This window comes from Chiloscyllium plagiosum, unplaced genomic scaffold (assembly GCF_037043375.1).
Source record: "Chiloscyllium plagiosum isolate Xiang-an unplaced genomic scaffold, Cpla_swu_hap1 HiC_scaffold_32, whole genome shotgun sequence".
NCBI classification, from domain to species: Eukaryota; Metazoa; Chordata; class Chondrichthyes; order Orectolobiformes; family Hemiscylliidae; genus Chiloscyllium; species Chiloscyllium plagiosum.
The window spans coordinates 46,269,483-46,281,614 of record NW_028270170.1 but is presented as its reverse complement, the minus strand read 5'-3'; the positions used below and the strand labels follow the sequence as shown (position 1 = coordinate 46,281,614).

The window sequence follows — 12,132 nt, the reverse complement described above, 5'->3', positions numbered from 1 at the left end:
CTCCCAGTGTCTGCGTGGGTTTCCTCCGGATGCTCCAGTTTCCTCCCACAGTCCAAAGATGTGCAGGTTAGGTGAATTGGCCATGCTAAATTGCCCGTCGTGTTAGGTAAGGGGTAAATGTAGGGGAATGGGTCGGGGTGGGTTGCGCTTCGGCGGGTTGGGCCGAAGGGCCTGTTTCCACTGTAAGTAATCTAAAAAGTGCAGACCTTTCCCCCAATCTACTGCAGAACAACAGTTAACACATAACTGTTCAGACTTGCTGAAGCAGGAATCCTAGACCAGACATCTGAATAAAGAGTGAGACTATCAAATCTCCTTTGCTTTAAAGGCTGATAAAGAGAAGGCTCTTTGTCAGAGATTTAAATGACCTGCTATTTGACTGTGATAGAGGTAAACTATCCCCCCTTGTCTATCTGTTGCCTCTATGGTTAACCACACCGTCCTGTCCCAGTGCCTCTCCTGCATCACTTAGCTGATGCACCATCATCCATTCTTATCCATTAAATCCTTGCCAGTGAGTCTCTTGCAGTGATTTCTTTTCCTGTTCCTGCACCATAATCTCTGGCTCATCTCCCCTCCCCATGCAGAATTTAATTAAACCGCCTCCTTTTTCCTCAGTTGAAATATTGCAGCTCCATGACATTATATCATAGAATCCCTACAGTGCAGAGAGAGAACATTTGATCCATTGAGTCTTCACTGGTCTGTTGAAGAGCATCCCACCCAAATCCACTCCCTATCCCCGTAACCCCACATTTCCCATGGCTAATCCACTTAGCCTACACATCACTGAACTCTATGGGCAATTTGGCATAGCCTGTTCACCTAACCTGCACATCTTTGGACTGTGGGAGGAAACTGAAGGACCCGGAGGAAACCCACGCAGACACAGGGAGAAGGTGCAAACTCCACACAGACAGTTGCTCGAGGGTGGATTCGAACTTGGGTCCCTGACGCTGTGAGGCAGCACTGCTAACCACCAAACTACAGTGGCGTCCCTTAGTCTAAACCTATCCCTGCCTCTCATCCACCATCTCTTGACTTCTGCACTCTTGTTAAATGAGGTAAAAACAATGACTGCAGATGCTGGAAACCAGATTCTGGATTAGTGGTGCTGGAAGAGCACAGCAGTTCAGGCAGCATCCAATGAGCTGATTGATTACTCATCCAATATCCAGAATTTTATGTGCAGAACTTTTCTCCAATTCAGTATTGGGAAGATTAAAATCAATGTCTTTAGTCCCCAGTTCAAACTGGGAACTGCCAAATGCAGCCCTCTTTCATAGCAACAGTCTGTAATTAAACCAGATGGTTGATAGCCTCTAATACTGTATTTGAGCCAAGCTGTGTTTTGAACCACATATCCCCTCTCACAAAGGTTTCTTACTGCCACCTTTGGCTCCATCTCTGCTTCATCCCCTCTGAAACTTTGCTTGTTCCTTGTACCGTTATTCATCTGGGATGTGGCCATCGATGGCTGGGCCAGCATTTAGTGCCCATTTCCCCTTACCCTTGGGAAGGTGATGATAAGCTGGTGACTTGAACTGCTGCAGTCCATTTGCCTAGGCAAACTCAGTGCTGTCAAGGAGGGAATTTCAGGATTTTGATCCAGCAACATTGAAGGAACAACAATATGTTTCCAAGTCAGAAGGATGAGTGATTGGAAGGGAACTTGTAGGTGGTGGTGTTCCATATATCTGCTGCCCTTGTCTTTCTAGACAGGAGTGGTCATGTGTTTGGAAGGTGCTGTTGCAGGAGTCTTGATGAATTTAACAAGCGCATCTTTGAGATAATACACACTGCCCTGATGTTGGTGGAGGGAGTGGTCATTTGTGGATATGGTGCCAGTCAAGCAAGCCTCTTTTGTCCTGAATGGTGTCAATCTTCTTGAGTGTTGTTGGAGCTGCACTCATTCAGGCAAGTGGTGTGTATTCCATCACTCTCCCAACTTGTGGTTTGTCGATGGTGGACAGTCAATGGGAGTCAGTTACTCAGTGCAGGATTCCTAGCATCTGACCTGCTGTTATAGTTGCAGTCTTTACATGGCTAGAGCACTTCCGTTTCTGGTCAATGATAAGCCCAGGATACTGATAGAGGGGGTTCAGTGATGGTAATGCTATTGAACACCAAGGTGCGGTGGTTAGATTCTCTCTGGTTGGAGGTTGGCATTGCCTGGCATATGTGTGCTGTGAATGTTACTTGCCACTTGTCAGCCTAAAATGGGAATATTGCCCAGATCTTGTTGCATTTGGACATGGACTGCTTCAGTATCTGAAATGTCACAGATGGTGCTGAACACTGTGCAATCATCAGTGAACATCCCCACTTCTAACCTTATGATGGAGAGAAGGCCATTGATGAAGCAGTAGAGTATGGTTGGGCCTAGGACACGACTCTGAGGAACTCCTGGAGATGATGGATCTCCAACCACAACCATCTTCCGACATGCTAAGTAGTCTGCAGCCTCTAGTCATGAGTATTCTAATGTACCCCGAGCTGGTTTCCCACACATTACCCGCTTTGAACTGAGGTTATCTGAAACTCTGCTGCCCATATCCTTATTCGCATCAAGTTCTTTCTTCTTTCTCCCCCACAATGGCTCAGTTTTAAAATTATCGTTCATGTTTTTAAATCCCACATAGCCTCACTTTTCCCTATCCCTGTTACCTCTTCTAATCTCACAACGTTTGCGATCTCTAAGCTCCTGCAGTTCCTATAAGTCCCAGATGGTCATGGCCCAGCAGGAGGCGACTATACCAGCACTGGCTCTTCAACCAGGTCTCATGACCTACTGCCATTCTCCTGCTTAACACCCACCCCCATCCTTACACAAATTATTTCTGTTTAAATAATGCCCTTTTGAATGGCTCAGCTATCTCTCCCTCCTTTCCAGGCAGTGAATTCCATACCCTAACTACCCTAACTACTCATTATGTGAAGAATTTGTTCTGACACCACCCTTGCTTCTTTTGCACACCAGTTTAAATCTGTGCTTAAAAATGTGTTGCTGGAAAAGCGCAGCAGGTCAGGCAGCATCAAAGGAGAAGGAGAATCGACATTTCGGGCATAAGCCCTTCTTTAGGAATCCTTCCTGAAGAAGGGCTTATGCCCGAAACGTCGATTCTCCTTCTCCTTTGATGCTGCCTGACCAGCTGCGCTTTTCCAGCAACACATTTTTAAGCTCTGATCTCCAGCATCTGCAGTCCTCACTTTCTCCTAGTTTAAATCTGTGTCCTGTTGTTGTTCCTTCCTGGACAGGGAGAGCTTCTCCCCATCTGCTGTAATCATCCCACTGATAATTTTGAAAATCTCTATTAAACCTCCTCGTCACCTTCACTGGGATATCATAGCTATTCCAGATACATGGCTGAGGGGAGGGACAGGACTCAGTGTTCCATGGTATAGATGCTCTAGGAAGGATAGAAGGGGAGGCAAGAGAGGAGAGGGAGTGGTGTTTTTGATTGGGGATAACATCACGGCAATACTTAGGATGTTCCCGGGGGATCATCCAGTGATGTTAGATGGGTACAACTGAGAAATAAGAGGGGAATGATCACTTTGATGGGATTGTACTACAGGCCCCACAATAGTGAGTGGGAAATTGAGGGACAAATTTGCAGGGAGATCACAGATAGATAGCTGTAAGAATAATAAGGTTGTAATGGCAGGGGATTAAAACTTTCCAAACATAGACTGAGACTGCCATAGTGTTAAGGGCTTCAATGGGAGGAATTTAAGTGTGCTCAAGAAAACTTGCTCAATCAGTACGTAGATGGCTGTATTAGAGAAGAGGCAAAACTCCACTTCCTCAAATAACCATCTCCAATCTCCATTCCCCAGTTGTTGCCTAACAACGTGGTAGTTACCTTTCCCCCTAACTTTCACCTGAAGACCACACTTATCCTTATCCATAAGTATCTTAAAACTTACAAAATTATGATCATTGTTCCTGAAATGCTCCCCCACTGAAACTAAAATCACCTGGCTGGGCTCATTTCCCAATTCCAGGTCGAGCATGACCCCTTCCCAATTTGGACTATTTGCATACTGTTTCAAAAACCATCCCTAACAATATCCCTCATTCAATTCCCTGCGACTAAGTAAGTCTTAATCAATATAAAACCACCCACTGTAATGATCCTGTCACCCACTGCCCATTGAGAGGCCTGTAGTACGATCTCCTCAAAGTGATTGCATCCTTCCTATTCCTGAGCTCTACAAAATTTTGTGCTTTATTAACCGCCCTCTCCTCCTGACCTTCCACCTTTAAGGACTTACCCTGAGGTCCCTTGATGCCTGTACCTCTGTTTGAATCTGTACCCCCTATTTTGTATTGTCTTCCAATGGTTTTCTGAGCAAAGTGTATCACCTCACTCCCCTCTACATTGAACTTCATCTGCTAACTATCTGCCCTTCCATCAACTCGACAATTACCTTTTGAAGGGCCACAATGCCCTCCTTACAATTAATAATTCCTCCAAGTTCCGCATCATTAGTAAGCTTTGAAATTATGTTTTGCATGCAAAGAACTAGATCATTAATGTATAACAGGAAAAGTAAGGGTCCCATTGTGGACCCCTGCGGAGCTCCTTCCAAACCCCAAAACATCCATTGAGCTCTATTCTTTCCCAGCACTCCGCCAATTTTGCATCCATGTTGCTGCTGTCCCTTTTATACCATGACCTACAACTTTCCTGACAAATCCACTGTGCTGTATAAAGTTCATTCTGGAAATTCCACCTGCACAGCATCAACAGTTTTATCCTCTTCGAGCCTTTCTGTTCCCTCTTCAAAATAAAATTGTGGCAAGTTAGTTCAACACTTTGAAAATCCATACTGACTCTTCCTAATCAACCCACTTTCATCCATTTAATTCCAAATCTTTAATTCTGAATAATTGTTTCTCGACATTTCTCCACCACTGAAGTTAAATTGTCATCGCTGGGATTATGTTCACAACCTTTCTTGACTGAGGTGTGCAAGCCCAATCTTCTGACACCTTTGCCCAGTTCAGGGAAAACCGAGAGATTATGGCCAGTGCTCCCACAATTTCTACTCTCACTTCCTTCAAAATCCTGAACATTTGCAATTTTAATTGCTGCAACATTGGTGTCTGTTCCTTCAGCTGCCTGGCGCCCTGATTTACAATTCCCCCCCAACAAACCCTATCTCTCTTTCCTCCTCATTTAAAACTGGTCTGTTTGACCAAGGTTTTGGTCATCTGACCTTGAGCTTTGATGTCAAATCCTGTTTAACACCTTGTTGCTGCTGTTGAACACCTTGGGATGCTTTGTTGTGTTAAAGGTTCTGTGTAAATACAGATTGTTGTTAATAATTAGGGTAATAAAGAAGTGTGAGAGTTGTGTACTGGAAAGTTTCTGCAGTATTTGAGGTCTCGAGACTGAAGCACTGTAACAGATACAGCTATCCGAATATCCATTACAGTAATCTCTCCTAGAATGCAAAATATCCATGTGGCTGCCATGTTTAAATTGTACCTGCCAATGGATGAATGTCATGAGAATATTATGTGTGTCGAGATTGGAGGCTTTGGTTTGTATCTTGAACTCTGATTTCCCCCCAGAGTCTGGGTGTTCACTTCAACCACACGCAGTGAGCTTTTCGTAATCAGCTTCAAGTCAATAGAAATCCAACTGCTGTAGGGAAGGCAGTGAGCAGGCGTGGATTTGATCATGTGTGTTTGAGCGTGGCTGTAATATGTTCACTTTTGTATTTGACTGAGTGAGAACCAGTGTGTGTCAGAGGGCAGTGGTGACTGGGGAGATCCAGAGCAGATCACATCAGGTTGATGCTGCATTCAGGCCCTGTCATTGGGTCGAGTTCAGTTTAGCTGGCACAGAGAATTCCCATTGGACTCAGTGGGAAATATGTATAGGGAATGATACTGAAATTAATGGCACACGTTTCAGGTCTTTTACAATCTATTGCTCACACTCTGTGTGGGTCTTATTTGTCTGCCACCTCCTCTCTGACTGAAGGAATATGATAAATCATCCTCTCAAGCAGCTAAGATTTTCTTTATCCCCAAAAAACTTTATTTGAAAGTATATTCCAAACTTTTATTTTTACAGAAAGTTCAGTAAAATTCGACATTTTACCACACAGCATGTCACACCTGGAGGTATATAGCTCAATATAATGTCAGCATCCTTTCTGGGTGGCTGAGATGTTTTGAATAGGGAATAGTAGATAAGAGCAGGGACCTGCTCCACCATTCAATATAGTCATGGCTGATCATTGAGCCCAATATCCCAATCCTGCCCTCCACCCATATCTCTTGATCCTTTGAGCCTCAAAAACTACATCTACCTCCTTGAAAACACAATCTTTTGACCTCGGCCACCTGCAGCAGTAGTGAACCCCACAAAGAATACAAAGAACAAAGAAAACTTACAGCCCAGGAACAGGCCTTTTGGCCCTCCAAGCCTGAGCCGATCCAAATCCACTGTCTAAACCTGCCTGTCAATTCCTAAGCATCTGTATCCCTCTGCTCCCCACCTACTCATGCACCTGTCCAGATGCATCTTAAATGAATCTACCGTGCCTGCCTCTACCACCTCTTTTGGCAACACGTTCCAGACGCCCACCACCCTCTGTGTGAAGTACTTGCCACGTGTATCCCCCTTACACTTTCCACCTCTCACCTTGAAAGTGTGACCTCTCGTTATTGAATCCTTCACCCTGGGAAAAAGCTTGTCTCTATTCACCCTGACTATGCCCTTCATGATTTTGTAAATCTCAATCAGGTCCCCACTCAATCTCCTTTTCTCAAATGAAAATAAATGTAACCTACTCAACCTCTCTTCACAGCTAGCACCTTCTATACCAGTCTACATCCTCCTAAACCGTCTCTGCCCCCTCTCCAAAGCATCCACATCCTTTTGGTAATGTGGCGACCAGAACTGTACACAGTATTCTAAATGCGGCCGAACCAATGTCTTGTACAATCTTAACATGATTTGCCAGCTCTTAAACTCAATACCCTGTCCAATGAAGGCAAGCAGACTATATGTCTTCTTGACCACTCTATCCAGCTGTGCAGCAACCTTCAGGGTACAATGGATCTTCACCCCCAGATCTCTCTACCCATCAACTTTTCCCAAGGCTCTTCTGTTCATTGTATAATTTGCTCTAGAATTAGACTTGCCTAAATGCATCACCTCACATTTGTGTGGATTGAAAACCATCTGCCACATTTCTGCCCAACTCTCCAGTCTATCTATACTCTCCTGTATTCCCTGACAGTTCCTTATGGTTTCTGCTACTCCACCAGTCTTTGTCATCTGCAAACTTGCTGATCATACCAACAGTGCCCTCTTCCAGATCATTTATGTATATTACAAACAACAGTGGCCCCAGCACTGACCCCTGTGGAACATCGCTGGTCACCTTTCTCCATTTCGAGAAACTCCCTGCAACTACTACTCTCTGTCTCCTGTTGCTCAACCAGTTCTTTATCCACCTAGCAAGAACACCCTGCACACCATGTGACTTCACTTTCTCCATTAGTCTACTATGGGGAAACTTATCAAATGCCTTACTAAAGTCCATGTATATGACATCAACAGCCATTCCTTCATCTAACAACTTGGTCACTTCCTCGAAGAACTCTATTAAGTTGGTAAGGCACGATCGCCCCCGCACAAAACCATGTTGCCTATCACTGATAAGCCCATTCTTTTCTAAATATAAATAGATCTTATCCCTCAGTACCTTCTCCAGCAACTTTCCCACCACCGACGTCAGGCTCACTGGTCTGTAGTTACCTGGAATATCCCTACTTCCCTTCTTATACAAGGGGACAACATGAACAACCCTCCAGTCCTCCGGCACCTCACCTGTATTTAAGGATGCGACAAAGATATCTGTCATGGCCCCAGCTATTTCCTCTCTCGCCTCCCTTAGCAACCTGGGATAGATCCCATCCGGTCCTGGGGATTTGTCCACCTTAATAACCTCTAGCCTACCCAACACATCTGCCCTACTTATGTCAACGTGATCCAGATTAATCAAGCGTCTATCCCTAATCTCAACATTCATCATGTTCTTCTCCTCAGTGAACACTGATGCAAAGTAATCATTCAGAATCTCACCCATTCTCTCAGGTTCAACACACAGCCTTCCTTCATTATCCTTTAGTGGACCAATCCTTTCTCTAGTTACCCGCTTGCTTCTTATGTAAGAATAAAATGCTTTGAGATTCTCCTTAATTCTGCTCGCTAAAGCTATTTCATTAGTCTTTTAGTCTGCTTGATTCCTTGTTTAAGACTTGTCCTACTCTTCCGATTATCTTCCAGGGCCTGTTCTGTTCTTATCTGCCTAGACCTTATGTACACTTCCCTTTTCCTCTTGGCTAGTCGTACAATTTCTCCTGTCATCCACGGTTCACGAATCTTGCCCTTTCTATCCTTTGCCTTCAATGGGACATGCCTATCCTGCACTGCCGGTAACCTATCTTTGAAAGCCTCCCACATTTCAAATATGGACTTCCCTTCAAATAGCTGTGTCCAATCCACATTTCCCAGCTCCTGCCTAATTTTGATATAATTGGCCTTGGCCCAGTTTAGTACTCTTCCCTTAGGACCACTCTCATCTTTATCTGCAAGTATTCTAAAACTTATAGAATTGTGGTCACTGTTCCCAAAGAAATCCCCCATCACAACTTCTACCACCTGTCCTGGCTCATTCCCCAGTACCAGGTCCAAAATGGCCCCTTCCCTCATTGGACTAGTGACATACTTTCTCTAGAAAACTCTCCTGGACGCTTCTTACAAATTCTACCCCATCCAGAGCTCTGAAGCAAAGTGTATCCCAGTTAATATGTGTGTGTGTGCACATGTGTGTGTGTGTGTGCGTGTGTGTGTGCGTGTGTGTGTGCGTGTGTGTGTGCACGTGTGTGTGTGTGCACGTGTGTGTGTGTGCACGTGTGTGTGTGTGCACGTGTGTGTGTGTGGGCACGTGTGTGTGTGGGCACGTGTGTGTGGGCACGTGTGTGTGGGCGCACGTGTGTGGGCGCACGTGTGAGTGTGCGCACGTGTGTGTGGGTGCACGTGTGTGGGTGCACGTGTGTGTGTGCACGTGTGTGTGTGCACGTGTGTGTGTGCATGTGTGTGTGTGCACGTGTGTGCACGTATGTGTGTGCATGTGTGTGTGTGTGCACGTGTGTGTGTGCACATGTGTGTGCACGTGTGTGTGTGCACGCACATGTGTGTGTGGGCACGTGTGTGTGCGCACGTGTGTGTGTGTGTGTGCATGTGTGTGTGTGTGCACATGTGTGTGTGCACGTGTGTGCGTGCCCGTGTGTGCATATTTGTGTGTGTCCAGACGTGTGTGTGTGTGCATGTTGTGTACGTGTGTGTGTGCACGTATGTGTGTGCACGTGTGTGTGTGCACATGTGTGTGCACATGTGTGCGCGCACGTGAATGCACGTGTGTGCGCACGCATCTGAATGCACGTGTGAGTGCGTGCATGTGAATGCACGTGTGTGCGCGCAAGTGTATGCACGTGTGTGTGTGCGTGCACGTGTGCGCACGTGTGCGCGCGCACGTGTATGCACATGGGTGTGCGCGCACGTGTGTGTGCGTGCACGTGAATACACATGTGTGCGCGCGCATGTGAATGCACGTTTATGTGCGCGCACGTGAATGCACGTGTGTGTGTGCGCGCGCACGTGAATGCACGTGTGTGTGTGCGCGCGCACGTGAATGCACGTGTGTGTGTGTGCGCGCACGTGTATGCACACGTGTGTGTGCGTACACGTGTATGCATACGTGTGTGTGCGTACGTGTGTGTGCACGTGTGTGTGCGCCTGTGTGCGCATGTGTGTGTGCACTTGTGTGTGTGTGCGCACTTGTGTGCGCGCACGTGTGTGTGTGTGCATGTGTGTGTGTGCATGTGTGTGTGCACGTGTGTGTGCGCATGTGTACTTGTGTGTGCACGTGTGTGTGTGTGCACGTGTGTGTGTGCACGTTTGTGTGCACGTGTGTGTGTGCGTGTACGTATGTGTGTGTGCACGTGTGTGTGTGCGTGTACGTATGTGTGTGTGCACGTATGTGTGTGTGAGTGTGCACGTGTGTGTGCACGTGTGTGTGTGTGTGTGTGTGTGTACACGTGTGTGCATGCCTGTGTGTGCGTATCTGTGTGTGTGCATGTGTGCATGCGTGGCTGTCTGTGTGTAGTGTTGATAGTCATTCCACTGTTTGTGCTGGTGGCCTTGTTTCATTCTCGATTTTGGTGAGGGTGTGATATGGAGGTTCTCCGAGTGATGGAAGGGAGTGATCTCATGATGTGTGAGCTGCTGAGTTCTATTGGTCCCTTTCTGATATGGGTACCTTGGCAGATGACAGAAGCAGTATGTTGGTGTCGCTCTTGATGGACATCAATACAATGCAGTGAGGGACTGATAAGGCATTTGATAGAGATGGCCATCATCCAAGACGGTGTGTGATGGCCCTGTTATGGGGACAGCAGTTCAAGGATCATGAAGGATTTGGTAGACAATGATACTTAGCCCTGCCAGACTGCGCAAGATCATTCAACTGTTAGAACATAGAACAGTATTGCACAGTACAGGCCCTTTGGCCCATGATGTTGTGCCAACCTATTATCCTCATCTAAGATCAGACTAAGCTACATACCCTTCATTTTACTATCATCCATGTGTCTATCCAAGAGCTGCTTAAATGTTTTAAATGTCTCTGACTCTACTACCATTGCTGGCAGTGCACTCCAAGCATCCACCACTCTCTGTGTAAAGAACCAACCTCTGAAATCTCCCTTTAACCTTCCTCCAATCACCTTACAAGTATGCCTTCTCATGATAGCCATTTCTGCCATTTCATGCCATAGTCTCTGGCTATCCACTCTATCTATGCCTCTCATCATCTTGTACACCTCTATCAAGTCACCTCTCATCCTTCTTTGCTCCAATGAGAAAAAACCCTAGCTCCCTCAACCTTTCTTCATAAGGCATGCCTTCCAGTCCAGGCTTTTGCATCCTTCCAATAATGTGGCAACCAGAACTGAATACAATATTTTAAGTGCTCTGACCAGGGCTTTACAGAAATGCAGCAATACCTTGCAGCCCTTAAACTCAATCCCCCTGTTAATGAAAACCAACACACCATATGTCTATCAACCCTATCAACTTGGGTAGCAACTTTAAGGGATCTATGGGGGTATAAGACTGGGGGAAATTGAACAGTTGAGAGGAGAACTGCCAAGCAGTAAACAAACTGCTTGAAAAATAGTTGTCTTGAAAGCACCTTTTCGATCAGTAACCTATGTCGAAGAAATTCATAATTAAAGAAGGCACAGGAAGATCCAAATAGAAGAATGAAAGGTGCCTAGTTTTGAGATAAAAGTCTTGTTTTGTAAATCTTAATTGGGAGTTTTATTGGAATAGTATTCTCAGTTATACTTTAAGAAATAAAATTGTTAGTTTTTACTTTAAATATTCCTTGGCTACTCAATTTTTTAATAGATTACTGCATGGGCTAAATCTTTGCTGGTTTTACATTAAGCAGGAGTTTTACCCCGTGTCGTAACAGATGTCACTACTTCTTTAGGTTTCACCTGCATGCAACCTTCCTGAACTTTACAGTTAAAAGAATATAATAACAACAGCACGTTGTCATTAATCCTGTTGAAATCCTCTAAAGCTGTTCATTAAAATTATAGCTCATAGTGACTCAGCTGTGTTTATCCACCACTGTCTCAATATCCCTGAATATCTTTGGTTTGATAAGAACAATCAAACTCCTTATTAACATTTAACAATTAGTCCCTTCTGAATTGTTGTTTCTAGAGGATAGTTCCAAACTCTCTCTATCCTTCGTGTAGAGAACTGATTCCTGATTACAATCCTGAAAGGTCTGCTTTGAATTCTTATAGTAAAGGGATGAATTTTACTAGCACCTGGAAATTGGGCTAGGAGGCACAGAAGGCCAGTCAGATGATTGGGTACCAGGTTGGTTCTGTTGCCTCATGTTATCCTACCGTTGGGCAGTGAATATGGTCTTGGTAAGGTCAGTGTTACGGCCTTGGTAAGGTCATTTTATGCTGCCATTAGCATCTGGCTGTCCCACCCACCAAGTGGGGAGGTCGCCAAC

General features: G+C 45.3%; 1 protein-coding gene across 1 annotated transcript in view; it reads left to right on the top strand.

The window, feature by feature from the left end:
• The window catches only part of LOC122540038 (1-phosphatidylinositol 4,5-bisphosphate phosphodiesterase delta-3-like), a 155,526-nt gene that overhangs the window by 40,365 nt on the left and 103,029 nt on the right, over nt 1-12,132 (top strand). The window lies entirely within an intron of this gene.